The sequence below is a fragment of the Halichoerus grypus genome, chromosome 8 (genome assembly GCF_964656455.1).
Source record: "Halichoerus grypus chromosome 8, mHalGry1.hap1.1, whole genome shotgun sequence".
Taxonomy (NCBI): Eukaryota; Metazoa; Chordata; class Mammalia; order Carnivora; family Phocidae; genus Halichoerus; species Halichoerus grypus.
Window position 1 is genome coordinate 29023533 of NC_135719.1, and position 18597 is coordinate 29042129.

The 18597-nt window shown below is 37.2% G+C and overlaps 1 long non-coding RNA gene across 1 annotated transcript in view; it reads left to right on the plus strand.

Annotated features, from left to right (window-relative positions):
• Positions 1 to 17185, plus strand: part of LOC144382745 (uncharacterized) — a 30052-nt gene extending 12867 nt beyond the window's left edge. The window contains exons 3-4 of the long non-coding RNA XR_013450135.1: positions 16099 to 16245; positions 17097 to 17185. This is a non-coding gene — a long non-coding RNA (uncharacterized LOC144382745). The remainder of the gene's footprint in view (positions 1 to 16098; positions 16246 to 17096) is intronic.
• Positions 17186 to 18597: the final 1412 nt, after the last annotated feature.

The following is an 18597-nucleotide window of genomic DNA, read 5'->3' on the forward strand; positions in this document are numbered from 1 at the left end:
AACTTCCCTATTTTCAAAATGAGGACAGTATCTGCGTGCCTCTTAGGAAGAACAACTGTGGCAATGGTGGATGTGACATAGGATGAAATCTGTAAAATGCAAATCACACAATAAGGATGATTGCTGACCCAGAGGTTGCTGATATGGAGCACTTGGCAATGCCAGGGCTGTGTCCCTGCAGAATCATGGCTCCATTTGTTACAAAGGGATCATGATAGGTACCACTTGCAGACAGCGTAGAAACTCTATAAGGAAGATTTATAGTTTGATTAAATTGGGCATACAACCACGTCTTGCTCTGTGGCTCCTAAAAAAAGTATCAATTATCTTACATTTTCTTTGGCTGCTTGTGGGGAAGGCTGCTCTCAACACTTATGCCACAATGAGGTGAGTGACACCAGGTAGTTTTGTTTGGGAAATTAGAACCTTGAGGTTTGTAATAAAAAAAAAAAAAAAGATAGAGTGGGAGGAAATGTGTTAGCAGAAAATCTCGGAGAGAATTGGTAATTTCCTTGGCTGCTCCCAAGGCAAGTACTTACAAGCCTCTACACCTTCCTCTTCCCTGAGCAATTCAGCAGAAGATACAACATGTTCATTTGCCACCAGGGAGATCAATTATATGAATTCCTAACACAGAATAGAAATGAGGAAGGTGGGAAAAAAAAGAAATGAGGAAGATGGGATTTAAGCTCAAAAGTCTGTTGAAATGGAAATCTCTGAAGAAAAATTATGTAAGAGGGTCCCACTGTTATATTACCAAATATAGTACTAATATAAACAATAGCCACTGGCCTCTGGTTGAGGTCTGTGCGCAGACACTGATGAGGCCCATTTCATGTGTTGCTTCTAGTCCTGAGATTGTAGTTCCATTGTTGGAACAAGACATTTGAGCTCACATAGGTTACACACCTTCCTGGATGCCTCTGCTTCCCCAGCCACCATGTTAAGTGCTAGCTTGAAGAAGGGACAGACGATACCCTGGGTCTAAATGGGGAGAAACTGGAACTTTTCACTGGTGTTAGAATTATTTGGTTTGTTAACTATTTTGTGTTGAATTAAAAAAAATAATAACTTATTTAATTTAAATAAATACTATTTATTATATGCATATTTGATTTCAATATATAAATGTATACATATTTGTAAGCATTTAAAATACTTCATATTTGGTCATAATATATTTTATAAGATAGTCACAAAGCAAAAGAGGCAAAAAATAGTATTCACCAGTTACATCTGCATCTTGACCCCAAGCCCCGCCCCCATGTTCTTTCCTTATTGGTGAAGTTGATTGTTAATGTCCATTATTCATTATGCTTTGCAGAAAGGAGAGAAGGAAGACAAGACTCTCTACCACCACCTCCTGTGCCCAAAACATGGTCACCACCATGTGGGAAATATTTTGGCTATATAGTATCACACATTAAGTACTAACTTTATAACTTTTCTATCACCTTCCTCTCTATCAGACTCTTCTTGAGCATTGCAGAACCTGGGTTCAGGGAGGCCAGAGTCAGAGCAAGTGTATGGGCTGGATGCAGTGCAGGCTTCCAGAGTGGGAGAAACTAAGAGCAAAATGTGATGGCAGCCCTGTTAGAACCAAGAGGACCTCCAAAAGCCTGGCAATAGCAATTGCCATTCAGCTATTGAGAAAGGTTTAAATCTAGTATCCACAAAACACTAACAACCAAGGCTGAGTGGGAACATGGTTTATATTCCTGACACCCAAATATATTGACTCTACCATGTGGAATATTCGGGTCTGGGAGAACATGTTGCTCACCTATGCTGGTTGAGCTGGTCCAGTAGACCAGTCACATGGAAACAACTCATAGCACATTGTAGGCAAGGCTACTCATTCTTGATATATCCATCTAGATCAAATAAGCAATGATCATGTCATGAAGGGGGACTTTTTGTCCAGTGCATTGGGAATTGTCAGCAGGCCTCAAAAAGGTAAGGTGACAGATGGCATATTTCCATAACTACACATCACTGCTTAAAATTTATCTCTCAGTAGAGAACTTCAAAAAGTAGATTTATTTAGAGATAATTTTTCTGTATGACTGTATGTCTTCTGCTATAAAGAAATAACATCAAATGCAGCCTATTGGTACTGCAGTAGAGAAACAAACTATTGGGGGGGGTGGGATTCTGAAAATCCAGATTTTGGGATTGGTTTGGGATTTTGAAAATCTAGAATGGAGAATAGTTTGGGGGGGGGTTGGGATTCTCAGATGAAAGAAGAGAGAGCTGGAACCCCCTTTTTTGAGAAGTATCTGTCTGCACCTGCTTTATCTCATCCTCACAGTGATATTTAAAGGAATAGAAGAGCAATTTCATGCTAATAGCATTGGACAAGAAAGCCCTATCTAGCATGGCACTTTCCTCAGGTTGGGTTGTGAAGAAAGTATTCTTTGTTGCAGTCAGTTCATTTATATTTTAAACATCTGCTAGACTATGGCGAAATGACTCCCTCTTAATCATCACTATCGAGAATGAATAAATATATGCATTTATATTGCACACAGTAATTGGCTGCGAAGCATTCAGCAACCCTTTCATTAGGATGATGAGATCCAAAAATAGATGCCAAGTATGTTTATTGGAAACTAATAGACCCACCTGAAGAGTAAAAAATTCCTATAAATGCAGTAGTTTGCAGAGATGTGTGTGTAGGGTGCACATGTGTGCACAAGCATGCATATGTGTTTTCAAGGGAGCAATGGGAAGGAAGAAAGCTAATAATTCATTCTTCTATCACTTTAAGTTCTTTGGAAGGAAAGATGCATATTCAGTGTAATTCACCTCCTTTTGAGTCGGTTTCTCTACTCCTTCCTCTAATGTTTGAGTTTAAGCTCCTACTGAGTAGTCTCTGGTTCTGTGAGCTCCATGATGGCCTGTAGACATCAGTGGGCTCCCCTTGTGTGCCATATAGGAAGTGCTGCACCATTGTCTTGCTCCTTTCTGCATCTCAGATTAGGCTTTGATTAATTATAATTGTATATTCAGGGCTCTCACTTGGATCTTACTAAGAGTGATATGGCAGTAGGCAGGATTTTGGGTTCCATGACCCCCAATCCTCACCATCTGATGTTACACCTGTGAATATGTTACCACAGCAACAATAACAACAACAACAACAACAACAACAACAACACAGATTCCAGTCCCTGGACATGAGGTGCTTCTGTAAGAAATACCTAAAAATATGAATGCAGCTTTGAAATCAGGCAGTGGCCAGAGGCTGGAAGGATGTTTGAGGAGCCTGATATTAGTGAAGGTCTTGACTGCCTTGAACAGATTGTTAGCAGAGATATAGATGTTAAGGATTCTGGTAGCAAGGACTCAGAGGAGGTGAAAAGCTTTGTACAAAAACCCCAAGTTCCCTCAGAGGATGCCTAAGCATCACAGACAGACTGTTAGAAATATGCACTTTAAGCCTGCTGCTGGTGGGAATGCACAGAGTGGGCTTGGGGAATGCTGCACCTGAAGGCTCAGAAGAGCGTGAGGAAGTGTGATTAGAAACTGGAGGACGAGGATCCCTATTATGTACTGGCAGAGAGCTTAGTGAAATTGTGTTCAGCAGTTATGCAGAAAATAGAAATTGTAAGTGACAAACTTGGTCATCTAGCTGAGGAGATTCTCAATCCCAGTGTTAAAGGTGCAGCCTGTTTTCATCTTACTGTTTATAGTAAAATGTGAGAAGGGAGAGATAAATTGAGGGAAGACCTGCCAAGCAAGAAGTGAAAAGGACCAGATGATTTGGAAAATTGGCAGTCTATCCAGATAGCAAAAGCCACTACAAAGGAAAAATTCACTGTCAGGAATGTATCCTCTAGAGACAAGCATAGTATGACTGTTCAACTTTTTGCTAGTGCTTCAGAAGGATCAAAAGGCGTGACTTATGAAAAGGTGATTATTCATTCCGTGACACAAAAGACTTTTGGAAGAGATTGAGAATGTGTGAAGTCAGTAATTTCAACAAATTCAGGAGAAGAAAGTGCAAAAAATTAACCTTATTGTGTCCATGACAGTGAAATGAGTGAAGCCCACAGTACAAATTTTACCAAGCAGAACTGAGGGTCCACTCCAGACCAAGACCTATCTCTTTCTCTCAGTTGTCCTGGTTTTGGTTCCTTCCTTGTGCTCATAATGCTGTAATATGAAAGACTATGTGCAAATAAGAGAAACTGAAATCAAAGCAGAGCCAACCAGAACTAAAAAACTCCATCATAGCGGAAGGAATTTGAGGGAGCTTGATGCAAAAAAAAAAAAAAAAAAAAAAAGAGATGATTTGAGATATGTGTCAAAGGATCACATTTGCCTGCAGACTCAGGAACCTGCGGGTACTGGTGATCTCTTGCATTTCCTAGGATTTGAGCCTGGTAAGTGTAAGAAATACACATCCACATCTTTTTGCTTTTTCTACTTCTCAGCAGTGGGTTCTGCCAGGAAGGACCTGGGGGCTTGCAAGAGACAAAGGCTCATTCTACTGGTGCCCCGTGAATCATCTTGGGATTGATGCTGTCTGCATAGTTGGGGCTTGTAATGTGTTTCTGCACCTCCTGAGATGATTGTATGGTTTCTTCTTTTTATTCTGTTAATGTGGCAAATTATACTGATAGATTTTTGAATATTGAACCAAATTTACATTCCTGTGATGAATCATACTTGGTTATAATGTATTACACATTTCTATACTATGCTGACTTTGACTTGCAAATATTTTTTTGAGGATTTTTGTGTTTATGCCCAAAGAGATATTAGGATAATATCTGGCCTCTTGGTAAGGGGTGGAGGGTGTTTCCTACTCTTATTTCTGGAAGCTATTTTATAGAATTAATATTATTTCTGCCTTAAATGTTCATGGAATTTTTTTTCCTTTGGAGAAAAAACCTTTCTGTTACAAATATTTAAAAATTCACTTCCTTTAATGGATATGAAAGTATTTGGGTTATTTACATCTTGCCTGAGTTTTGGTACTTTGTGCCTTCAATAATTGGTCCATTTCATCTAAGTTGCCAAATTTATGGGCATAGAGTTATTTGCAGCATTCTTACATTAGTTTATTTATGTCTGTGAGATCAATATTAAAGCCTTTCCTTCATTTCTGATATTGGTAACTTATGTCTTCCTTTTTCACATTGGTCAATTTGTCCAGAATATTCATTGATTTTTATCTAATTTTTTTTCATTATCATTTATATCTGCTTTAATCACTATTATTTCCATTACTCTCCTTGATTTGGGTTTAATTTGCTCTTCTTTCTCCAGTCTCTTAAGATAGAAGCTTATGTTATTGATTTCAGATTTTTCTTCTTCTAGGATATAAGTACTTATTCATGTAAATTTCCCTCTAAGCACTGCTTTGCTATATCCCACAAATCCTAATGATTTTCATTTTCATTCAGCTTAAAATATTTTAAATTTCTCTTGAGACTTCTACCTGACCCATTTGGGTTTTTTTTTTTTAAGAAGTGTGTTGTTGGGGCACCTGGGTGGCTCAGTCGTTAAGCATCTGCCTTCAGCTCAGGTCACGATCCCGGTGTCCTGGGATTGAGCCCCCGCATTGGGCTCCCTGCTCAGCAGGAAGTCTGCTTCTCCGTCTCCCACTCGCCCTGCTTGTGTTCCCTCTCTCACTGTCTCTCTCTCTGTCAAATAAATAAAAAAAACTTAAAAAAAATAAGTATGTTGTTTAATTTCCAAATATGTTGAGATTCTCCAGCTATCTTTCTATTGATTTCTACTTTAATCCCATTGTGTTGTTAAAATAACTATGTATGATCTCTGTTCTTTTAAATTCAAGATTATGTTCTATGACTCAGAATGTGGTCTATCTTGGTGACTGTTTCCATGTACTGTGAGAGTAAAGTCTAGTATGCTGTTGTTGGATGGAATGTTCTAGAAATGTCAGATCAAGTATATTGACAGTGTTGTTCAGATCATCTATATTCTCACTGATTGTTTTGCCTGCCTATTCTACAAATTATTGACAGAGGAGTGAAGAAGCCTCCAGATATAATTGTAGAGTTGTCTGTATTCTCCTTTTATTTTTTTAAAGATTTATTTATTTATTTAAGAGAGAGAGGGAGAGAGTGTGAATGGGGGGAGGGGCAGAGGGAGAAGGAGGGAGAGAATCTTGAGCAGACTCCCCACTGAGCATGGAACCTGACGAGGGGCTCCATCCCACGACCCATGAAATCATGACCTGAGTTGAGATCACCAAACACTCAACCAACTGAGCCACCCAGGTGCTCCTATAATCTCCTTTTAGATCTATCATTTTCAAGCTCTGATGATAGTACAGAAACATTTAGAATCTCTATACTTTCTTGTAAAATTGATCCCTTTACCATTATACAATAGACCTCTTTATCTCTGATAAGATTACTTGTTCTGAAATTTACTTTGCTGGATATTAATGCAGATACTACCAGATTACACCGATACTTGGGTTCTTACTTTTTTATCAATCTGAAAATTTGTCATTGTATTGACTTCTTTAAGACCATTCACACTGAAAGTGATTATTAATATAGTTGGGTTAAAATCTAACATCTTGCTGTTTTCTATTTGTTTCATTTTTGTTTACTTCAATTTTTCTGCCCTCTAATGGCTTAAATGAACATTCTTATAATTCTATTTCATTTTCTCTATCAACTTACTACTTAAACTTCTCCTTAAACATTAGATTTACCATATACATTTAAAAATATTCTGAGTCCACCTTCAAATAATATTTCATTGCTTCACATTTAATGTAAGGAAACATAACAGTATATTTCCAATTTTTAGAGCAGTTGTAGGTTCACAGCAAAATTCAGCAGAAATTACAGAGAATTCCCATATAACCCGTAGCCCCACATATGCACAGCCTCCCCTGCTACCAATCTCCCACACCATTGCAATACATTTGTTACCATTGATGAACCCACACTGACACATCATGATCACCCAAAGCCCACAGTTTACATTAGGGTTCATTCTTGGTGTTGTACATTCTATGGTTTTTGGCAAATGCGTTTTTGACATGTATCTACCATTATAGTATCATACCGAATAGTTTCAGTGCCCTAAAAGTCCTCAGTGTTCTGCTTATTACAACATACATTCTTATTAGGCTTTTCATCTTGAGATAGTTCACATAAAGTTTAGTACTGAGATCCACATTCATTTGTAGGAAATTATTCAGAGATCCTGTGTACCCTTTACCCTTCTTCTCCCAAATATAACATCTCGTAAAACTATGGTACAACATCACAACCCAGGAAATTCATAATGACACAGTCTACTGATCTTATTCAGATTTCCTCAGTTTTACATGTATTTATTTGTGTGCGTTTCAGTGCGTGTATTTAGTTCTATGCAATTGTCTCACATGTGTAGTTCATGTATTTACCACTTCAGTTAAGATACAGAACAGTTCCATCACAAGTGTCCTTTATCTTGCCCTTTTATTACAACACTCACTTCTCTCCCAACCTGACCCCCCATTCCCTGTTATCCTGGCAACCACTCATCTGTTCTCCATCTCTCTATTTTTTTCATTTAAATAATGTTGTATAAGTGTAATCATATAGTATGTAACCTTTTGGAAATGGCTTTTTTTCACTCAGTGTAGTTCTTTGGAGATTCATTCAAATTGTATATGTATCAATAGTTCATTCCCTTTTTTATTGCTGAGTAGTATTCTATGGTATGCTTATATCACCATTTGTTTAACCACTAACCTGTTGAAGGACATCTGCATTGTTTCCAGTTGTATTTTTTTTTGGCTGTTATTAATAAAATTGCTATCACATTTGTGTAAAGGTTTTCAATGAACATAAATGTTCATTTCCCTGAAACAAATACCCAAGAATGCAACTGCTGGGTTGTATGGTAATTACATATTTGCTATATAAGAACTACCAAACTGTTTACCAGAGTAGCTGTTCCAGTTTTCATTCCTTCCAACAATGAATGAGTGATCTAGTTTCTCTGAATCCTTGCCAGCATTTGATGGTGTCACGTCTTTGTTTTAGCCATTATGATAGTTGTACAGTGATATCTTATTGTAGTTTCATTTTGCATTTCCCCAATAGACAATGATGTTAAACATATTTTGTGTGTGTGCTTATTTTCTATCTATATATTATCTTCAGTGAAATGTCTGTTTATGTTTTCCTGTTCTTCAAATTGGGTTGTTTATTTTACTGCTGTGTTTTAAAGAGTTTTTTACATATTATAGATAATAATCCTTTGTTGAATATGTTTTGCAAGAATTTTCTCCCTGTCTGTAGCTTGTTTCTCCATTCTTTTCACAGGGTCTTTTGCAGAGCAAAATATTTTAGTTTTGATGGGGACCAATCTTTAATTTTTGTCTTTTATGCATTATGCTTTTTAATGCCTAAGATGTCGTTTCTAGACCTAGATTCTAAATATTTTCTCCTATGTTTTTTCTAAAAATTATGTAGTTTTAACTTTATGTCTGTGATCTATTTCAGGTTTATTTTTGCATAAGATGTGAGGTCAAGGTCAAAGTTCACTTTTTTGCCTATGGGTGTCCAATTGTTCTTGCACCATTTTTTGGAAAGGCTGTATTTCTTCAGTTTAGTTGCTTTTGACAAGAAAACACAATATTTGTCAAAAATTAATTTAGCAAAAAAATTAGTTTAGCATCTTTATAAGAGTGTATTTCTGAGTTTTTTATTTTGATCTACTTATACATGTCTGCCTTTCCACCAATACTATACTGTCTACATTACTATAGCTGTATAGTAAGTCTTAATATTAGATACGGTTTTTCTCCCACTTTATTCTTATTTTTCAAGATTTTTTTTCAAGATTTTATTTATTTATTTGATTTACAGATAGTGACAGAGAGCATGAGTGGGGAGGAGAGGGAGAAGCAGGCTTCCCGCCGAGCCGGGAGCCCGATGAGGGGCTTGATCCCAGGATCCTGGGATCATGACCTGAGCTGAAGGCAGATTCTTCACTGACTGAGCCACCCAGGCACCCCTCAAGATTGTTTTTAGCTATTCTGGGTTTTGTGCTTGTTCATATAAGTGAATAATACTGTTTATATCTACAAAAACCTTGCTGGGATGCTAGTGGGAATTATATTAAACCTATAGATTAATTTGAAAGATCTTTATTATGTTGAGTCTTCTAATCTATTAACATGGTACATCTCTTATTTAGGTCTTCTCTAATTCTTTTATCAATATTTTTCATTTTCAACATTCAGATCCTGTACATTTTTTGTTGAGTTTATACCCGAGCACTTCATTTTCTTTGGTGTGATTGCAAATGGTTTTACATTTTATTTATTTATTATTATTTTTTAAAGATTTATTTATTTATTTTAGAGAGAGAGAGAAATCATGCACAAGTGGTGGGAGGGGCAGAAGGACAGAATCTTCAAGCAGACTCCCCACTGATCTGGGAGACCCACACGTGGCTTGATCCCATGACCCATGAAATCATAACCTGAACTGAAACCAAGAGTCAGACGCTCAACTGACTGAGCCACCCAGGAACCCCTGGTTTTACATTTTTAATTGCAGTTTCTGCATACCCCTTTTTAGCATGGAGAATATGATGGTTATTTTTGTGTTGATATTATATCCTGCACCCTTGCTAAACTCAGTTCTTATTTATAGGTCTTATTTTTGTATATTTCTTTAGATTTTCTATGAAGACAATCATGTCATCTGCAGCTAGAGGCAGTTTTATTTCTTCTTTTCCATTCTGCCTGTCTTTTCTTTCCTCTTCTTAATGCAATGGCTACAACTTTCAGTTCTATGTTGAGTAAGAGTGTTGAGAGCAGATACCCTTGCCTTGCTCCTGATATTAGGGGGATAACATTCAGTTTATCATGATTAAGTACCATATCAACTGTAGGTTTCTGTAGATGCTCTGTATCAAGTTCAGGCAATTCCCTTGTATTCCTACCTCGCTGACAGTTTTTATCATGTATGGGTGTTGGATTTTGTCAAGATTTGTTTGTTTGTTTGTTTTTTGTCAATCCTCCTTTTTTAGCCTATTAACATGGTAGGTTTTGTTGCTTGATTTCAAATATTAAATCATCCTTACATTTCTGGGATAAATCCCACCTGGTCACTATATAAAATTCTTTTTATAAATTTTTGTATTCAATTTGCTAATATTTTTGCTGAGGACTACTGCCTCAAAGTTCATAAGAGATATTTGTGTGTGTGTGTGTGTGTGTGTTTTCATACTGCCTTTACCTTGTTTTGGTAACAACCCCTTAAAATGAACTGTGAGATATTCCTTCTTCTCCTATTTTCTGGAGAAGATTGTGTAAAATTGTTGTCAGTTATATAAACATATGGTAGAATTTGACAGTGGAATCAATGGAGACTGTAGTTTTCTTTTTTGAAGGTTTTAAATTATATATCATAGGGGCGCCTGGGTGGCTCAGTCGTTAAGCATCTGCCTTCAGCTCAGGTCATGATCTCAGGGTCCTGGGATCGAGCCCCGCATCGGGCTCTCGCTTGGTGGGGAGCCTGCTTCTCCCTCTCCAACTCCCCCTGCTTGTGTTCCCTCTACCACTGTGTCTCTCTCTGTCAAATAAATAAAATCTTAAAAAAATTATATATTATATAACCTCTGTTATGGTTACAGGACTATGCAGATATCTGTTTTATGGTGATTAAGTTTTGGTAATTTGTGGCTTTTGAGCAGTCAGTTCATTTCTTCTAAGTTGTCAGATTTATAAGGGTAAAATTGTTTACAACATTCCTTTTGTATGTTTTTTTCTAAGATTTATTTATTTATTTGAGAGAGAGAGAAAGCACACACAAGTAGAGGGGTAGGGGTAGAGGGGGTAGAGAGAGAGAATCTCAAGCAGACTCCCTGCTGAGTGCAGAGCCCAATGTGGGGCTCAATCTCATGACCCCGAGATCATGACCGGAGCCAAAGTCAAGAGTCAGGGGCTTAACCAACTGAACCACCCAGGTTCCCCCACTTTGTATCATTTTCATGATTGCAGGATTCATAATGATACCCTTTGTTTCCTGGTACTGCTTTGTGTCTTTTCTGATTTTATTTTTGTCAGTCGTGCTAGAGGGTTATATCAATTATATTAATATTTTTAAGGAAGCAGTTTTTTGTTTCATTAGCATTTTCTTATTATTTTCGGTTTTCAATTAATTTTAGATCTAATCTTTATGATTTCTTTCTTTCTGCTTACTTTGGGTTTACTTTGCTCTTCTTTTTCCAATTTCTTTTTTTTTTTTAAGATTTTTTTTTTTTTTTTAATTTATTTGAGAGAGAGAGCACAAGAGGGGGGAGCAGGAGAGGGAGAAGCAGACTCCCCGCTGAGCAGGGAGCCCGATGCGGGACTCGATCCCGGGACTCCAGGATCATGACCTGAGCCGAAGGCAGTTGCTTAACCAACTGAGCCACCCAGGTGCCCTTCTTTTTCCAATTTCTTGATGTAGGAACTTAAATTATTATTTTGAGAACTTTCCTCTTTTCTTTTTTTTTTTTAAGATTTTATTTATTTATTTGACAGAGAGAGAGACAGAGAGGGAACACAAGCAGGGGGAGTGGGAGAGGGAGAAGCAGGCTTCCTGCTGAGCAGGGAGCCCTACACGGGGCTCGATCCCAGGACCCTAGAATCATGACCTGAGCAGAAGGCAGATGCTTAAGGACTGAACCACCCAGGCGCCCCAACTTTCTTCTTTTCTAACATGAGCATTTCATGTTATAAAATCCATCTCAGATCTGCTTTAGTTGCATACCACCTATTTTGATATATTTTCTTTTCATTTTTGTTCAGTTCTATGTTTTTTTTTTTTAAACTTTCCTTTGGACTTCGTCTTTGATCCATGGATTAAAGTTGGGTTACTTATTTTCAAAGTGTTTAGATTTTTCAGTTGTCACATTCTATCTTCAATATTATGATGCTTTATTAAAAATGTAAGAAACTTACAACTATGTAATTCTTTTTACTCCTCAGTCTGGAGTTGAGCTCCTCCAGGGAGGAGCTGTAGTTGTAGTTAATTTCAGTTTACTATGGGTTTCATATAGTTTGATGATAAGAATCAGGTCCCTCTTTCAATTACGAATTGGGATCCAAGACTCTGAAGATCTCTCTTTGCTTTCTTGCTCATTTCTCCAGCTTCCCATGATTTGGAAGAACTCTCTATTTTACAGTCTTACCCCTAGCTTTTTACACCATAGGATCCCCCCACCTCTCTCTTTCTCTTTGCCCTCTTACCCCATCCCCAGCCTCCCATGTACCATTCTGTATTTGAGATTAAACGTTTGAAGGAAAGAATTGATGAGGTGTGTAGATTAGCCTGGTTTGGGTGCTTTTCTTGATTCTAATCCATCATTATGGCCTACAGGATCCTTGAAGGTTTTGTTGGCTCTCCTTATCTTGGCCACATTTTCTTTATTTATGGCAGGTTTACTTTTCTTCCTGCCATGCCCCAGAGATAAAAGCAGCTACAGAAGACCTTACCTTGAAAGGGCTCATCCCTTCCTGGAATATAGTGCATTTAGACTTCTTTGCATTTTTAGGTCTCTAATGGCTATCACATAGGATGATTTTGGAATAAATTGGGCTTTTATCATTGTTATATTGTGAGCAACAGCTTATAAAATCCCCATTACTCTGTTTAACCAGCAGAACCCCTCAGCAGCCTATATGTCACCTGTGGTAACATACAGCTCCCATAGAGATTGGGAGCTTGTGGTTTGGTTTCTGATAAGTTTGGGAAAAAAATGTTACAATGTCTCCCCTATGATTTTGTCACTAATCCTATCCATCTTTTCCAAAGTGCTACTACCAGAAAAAGATACTTGTCTCTATCTCACAGGCAACCCCACAAATCCAGTGAAATCAGTTATTCCAATAGATCGAGTAGTTCCACCTTCTCTCTCATTCAAGGCTCAAATCTAACACCTCGAATCTGGAAACTCATGTAAGTGTTACCTAGGTTACCATCTCTCCATCCATAAATAAGATTACAGTATTAATCCGCTGGTCTTGCTTCACAACTTGGACTGTGTAGTGCTTTCGCCAAGATAAGCACTATTCTGAATACTTTAGATATATTGACTCTTTAGGTAAGAACACCTTCCATTTCAACAACCTTATGAAGCAAGCGCCATTATGATTCCCATTTTAAAGCACAGATACCTTAAGGGGCTTGGCTAAGGTCACATGCTAGAAACTAAAGCCAGAAAGTGTTGATCCAAAGACCATGCCCTTTATCTCTAAACTATTGCCACACACTGCCCCAGCTCTTTCCTCTTTCAGACATTAGGCTGTGATAGTCTCTTTCCAGCCTCCTGCTAGCTTGCTGTGCAGTCTCTTTATTCCCTTCTGCACCTAAGTTGCCTGCTAAAATTCTGTTTTAGACTAACAATTTTTAAACTGTTACAACTCCCTAGTAGTTCATGTTAACTTTAATGGATAACAAACAGGATTAAAAAAAAATAAATCAGAATAGGGGTGCCTGGGTGGCTCAGTCGTTAAGCGTCTGCCTTCAGCTCAGGTCATGATCCCAGGGTCGTGGGTTCGAGCCCTGCATCAGGCTCCCTGCTCTGCGGGAAGCCTGCTTCTCCATCTCCCACTCCCCCTGCTTGTGTTCCCTCTCTCACTGTGTCTCTCTCTGTTAAATAAATAAATAAAATCTTTAAAAAAATAAATCAGAATAATATAGTAAAAAAAGAAAATATTCTACTCCTCACAGACAAGGGTATGTATTGTTTTGTGAAAGTTGGTTTCAGGTGTGTGTGTGTGTGTGCATGTGCATGCAGATGTGTGTGTGTGTTTGTGTATATATTGGGATGTATATATCAAGAAATAAAATATCTATCTTAATGTGTGTTGTGGTTTAAAAAAATGTAGAAAAACACAGCTGTAGGCCAAGAGGGGTCAGAATATATCCCCAGGACCAACTCTAGCTCCATGTAAATTTCTGTTTTCTTATCATTTCTGACCCCATTATGTCACTTAAGAAATTTTTATTACCTTACAGTTATAGTTAATCTCCCATATTCTCTCTTTAATCTTCATTGCTTTGCCTTTTGCATTAGGTTTATAAGCCACTTGGAATTGATTTTATGTATACTGTGAATCAGATATGCATTTTCACTTTTTGATATAAATATTTCATTATGCTGATGACATTATTGGAAAGGCCACACATCTCCACCATTCTTCAGTGGCAACTTTGTCACAAATCTAGGCTTTCTATTATGTTCCATGGGGTTTAAAAAAAATCTTTATGCCAGCACCACCCTGTCTTAATTATCAAAGCTTTATATTATGTCTTGATATCCAATAAAACAATTCCTCACATCTTGTTCTTCTTGAAAAGTATTTTGGCTATTCTTGGCATTTTGCATTTCCATAAAAATTGGAGAATTGGTTTTCAAGTGCCATGGTGGGGAAAACTATAGGCATTTACCTGAGATTGCATGAAATTCACAGGTCAAGTTGAAGGAGAATTTACATTTCAACAGTATTCACTATTCCAAACTCTGAACAAAGTATATTCCAAACTCTTTTTATTTCTGTTCTCTCTCTCTCTTTTTTAAAGATTTTATTTATTTGAGAGAGAGACAGAGAGAGCACGAACAGGGGGAGGTGTAGAGAGGGAGGAAGAAGCAGACTCCCTGCTAAGCAGGGAGCTTGACACAGGGCTCAGTCCCAGGACCCTAAGATCACGACCTGAGCCAAAGGCAGACACCAGCTGGGCCATCCAGGCACCCCTATTTCTGTTCTCTTTAATGTCTCTCAATAATTTCAGAGACTTTTAAAGATAAGTCCTGCAAATTTTTGTTGGATTTCTTTCTAGGTAGTTGATAATTTATGCTATTTTCATTGAGGTATGATTGACATACAAAAGAGCTGTACATATATGTTTTGATGAATTTGAAGATAAGTATATGCCCATGAAGCTGTCCCTATAAACAATGCCATAAACATAACCATCACTTCTAAAAGTTTTCTCTCCCTCTTCTGTGTGTGTGTGTATGTATGTGTATGCATGTATGATAAGGTCATTTAACATAATATCTACCCTCTTAACAAAGTTTCAAGTGTACTATACAGCATTATTAACTATATGCTCTCAGCCTGACGTTGGGCTTGATCCCACGACCCTGAGATCATGACCTGAGCCAAAACCAAGAATCAGATGCTTAATTAACTGAGCCCCCAGGTGCCCCTCTCATTTTTCAATTGGATTGTTTAATCCATCCTTCCTTCCCTCCCTCCTCCCTCTCTCCCTTGCCCCCCTTTCCTATTGAGTTGTAGGAATCCCTTATATCTTTGGATATTAATCTTTATCAGATATATGATTTTCAAATATTTTTCTCCCATTCTGTACATTACTTTTTCACTTTGCTGATTGTGTTCTTTGCTGTGCAGAAGCTTTTTAGTTTGACGTAGTCCCATTTGTCTATTTTTGCTTTTATTGCCTGTGCTTTTGGTGCCATAAGCAAGAAATCATCACCACAACCGATGTCCAGAAGGTTTTTCTCTGTTTTCATCTATGAGTTTTACAGTTTCAGGTTGTTTGTTTAAGTCTAATCCATTTTGAGTTGATTTTTGTGTATGGTGTAAGATAGGGGTCTAACTTCATTCTTTTGCATATGGATATCCAGTTATCTCACCACCATTTATTGAAGAGACTATTCATTCCCTATAGTGTATTCTTGCCCTTCCAGCCTTGGTGAAGTTCAGTTTACCATAAATATATGGATTTATTTCTAGGTTATCTATTCTGTTCAAATTCCTTGTAATTGTGGGATACAAAATTAATATATGAAAATCAGTAGTTTTCTTTACACTTTACAATGAAGTATCTGAAAAGGAAATCAAGAAAGCAATCCCATTTATAATCACAACAAAAAGAATAAAGTACTTAGGAATAAACTTAAGCAAGGTGCTGAAAGACTTCTACACTGAACTATAACACATTGATGAAATAGACAAATAAATGGAAAGACATCCCATGTTCATAAATTGGAAGAATTAGTATTGCCAAAATATTCATTATGTCCAAAACAATCTGCAGATTCAGCGCAACTCTATCAAAATTCCAATGATTTTTTTTTTTTTTACAGAAATAGAAAAGACAATCCTAAAATTGTTATGGAACCATAAGAGACCCTGAACAGGCAAAACAATCTTGAACAAGAAAAACAAGGCAGGAGGCATCACACTTCAAGATTTGAAATATACTACAAAACCACAGTAATCCAAACAGTATGGTAATTTTTATAATTAATGCTATTTTAAATGCTTTTTTTTTAAAGCTTATTTTCTACTTAAATATTTCTAACAGATAAATATTTTTCTTCTTTACATGAGCCCTATGCCCTTATCAAGCTAAAAAATTAAAAATAATTTCATAGAAATTTCTCCAAATGTCTCATAAATGTCTTTTTACAATTGGTTTGTTCAAATTAAAATTTCAAAAGATACATGCATTATGCATTTGTCTGATATGTTTTTGAAGTTTATTTTTTATTTTATTCTATAACAACCCTCCTACCTTTATTAATGTCAAAAATTTATTGGTGAGGTCGTCAATTGTCTTATAGAATGTCCTGCATTTTCAACTGGCTAATTCCTTATTGCTGTCATATAATGTTGTTCCTTGCCCACCCCCATCTTCCTCAGCCAATTTCACGTAAGTTGGCTTGATTTGATTACAGCTTAACTTTTTGGGGAATAATATATTGCAAATGCTGTGAAGTTCCTGTGGAATCACATCAGGAATTGTCCTACTTTTAATAATGCTAAGATTGATCTCTTTGTGTGTTTGTGGGGTATTGGACTGATCTGTCCTTTATAAAGTCATCTATCAATCTTTCACATAAAATTGATTTTGCATTTGTGATGATGATTGCCCAGATCTGCTATGGACTGAATTGTGCTCTCCCCATTCATATGTTGAAACTCTAACCCTAAAGGTATGGTATTTGGAGATGGGGCCTTTGGGAGATAAATAGGTTTAGCTGAGGTCATGAGGGTTGGGCTTTTATAATGGAATTAGTGACCTTATAAAAAGAGACAACAGAACATGCTTTCTCTTTCACACTTGCATGTGAGAACACAGCAAGAAGATGGCTATCTACAAGCCAAAGAGAGAGGCCTCAGAAGAATTCAACTCTGCTGACACCTTGATCTGAAACTCCAAGGCCCCAGAACTGTGAGACAATTAATTTATGTTGTTTAATCCACCCAGTCTGTGGTTTTTTAGACAGGATCCATCATTTCATTAGAGGTTGCAAAATTGTGAAATTCTATCTTACAATTGTTTTTTCTGTATGTATCAGCTGGCTTTTTCCTATAAGAACTTTCCTTCATCATCTATTTGGTTATGCTTAAATACAATTCATGCAGGAAAGGCAGGTTAAATGTTTGATTCTTTTACTTTATCCATTTTAGTGGTTATGAGTTGGTGCCCCAGCAACTTCCAATAGTGACTTATGAGGTGTTTGATTTTTTTTTTTTTTAAACTTTGAGTGTCATTACCGATGTAGTTTTGGAATGTAGGTAAGGTCCAGAGCCGAAGGCCAAGAAGAAATTCTTGAGATATCTTTGGTGCAAAAAGGTGATTTTATTAAAGCATGGAGACAGGACCCGTGGGCAGAAAGACAAGCTGCACTGGGGTTGTGAGGGGTCACTGATTATATACTTGAGAGTTGGGGGTAAGGAAAAAGGGAGGTTTTCAAAAGGACTTTTGTATGCTAAAGAGGACCTACAAGATACTGGAGGCCTTGCCATTCATTGTCAAGTTAAATTTGTTTTTCCCTCTAGTAAATCATTAGCATTAAGATAGTTGGGAATTTCCTTGAGGAATGTTATACTCTGCCTATCACAGGTCCTTGTCAATGGGCTGCAGGTTATAAGGAAATTTTATTTTATTTACATTCCCTTCTACCTTTGTTTCCCACATCACTATGGATGGGTGGGTGATGTTAGGGCTCCAGGGAATTGAGTCTATGGGTCTCTGGAAGTTAGACTATTGATAAGAATGGTTTTTTTCTTGTAAATCACTAAGACATTTGTAAATTGAGGGAGACTCCTGTCTTGCTGGACTGTGATCTCTATTAGTGAACCATTTGTTTTTTTCCTTCCCTTAGTTTTAGGGCTGACGGTCCTGCAGGAGGAATATCACACATATCCCACCTGGGAAGGGAAGTGGGGGGGGGGGGGTGTCAGCTTGTGCTTTGTCCTCAGCTTGCCTTCTGCTCCCTCATCAATTACAAAATAATTATTTAGTATTTGTACAAATATAAATAACTATAGTGATTTTACTTTTTGATGTTCAAATTATCTCTCATAGGCTTTCAGATTGGCTTCTGTGTTCTTTTGGCATAGATTTATCAGTCTTTGATAGCTTACTTGCTTTCCAGCACAAAAAGAAGTTCCAGCTTATTCTTGTACATTTTCTGTTTCAGAACTGTTGTCATCCATTTCTCCAGACTTCTGGTTCATTCTTTATGGTAAATGACAGAGACCACAATTTGTGTGCCAGAGGTGCTCATTTCAACTGTGTAGTCATTGCTTTTAAGCCTTTGGTGGACAGAATTGAGATTTTTTAAAATAATTTT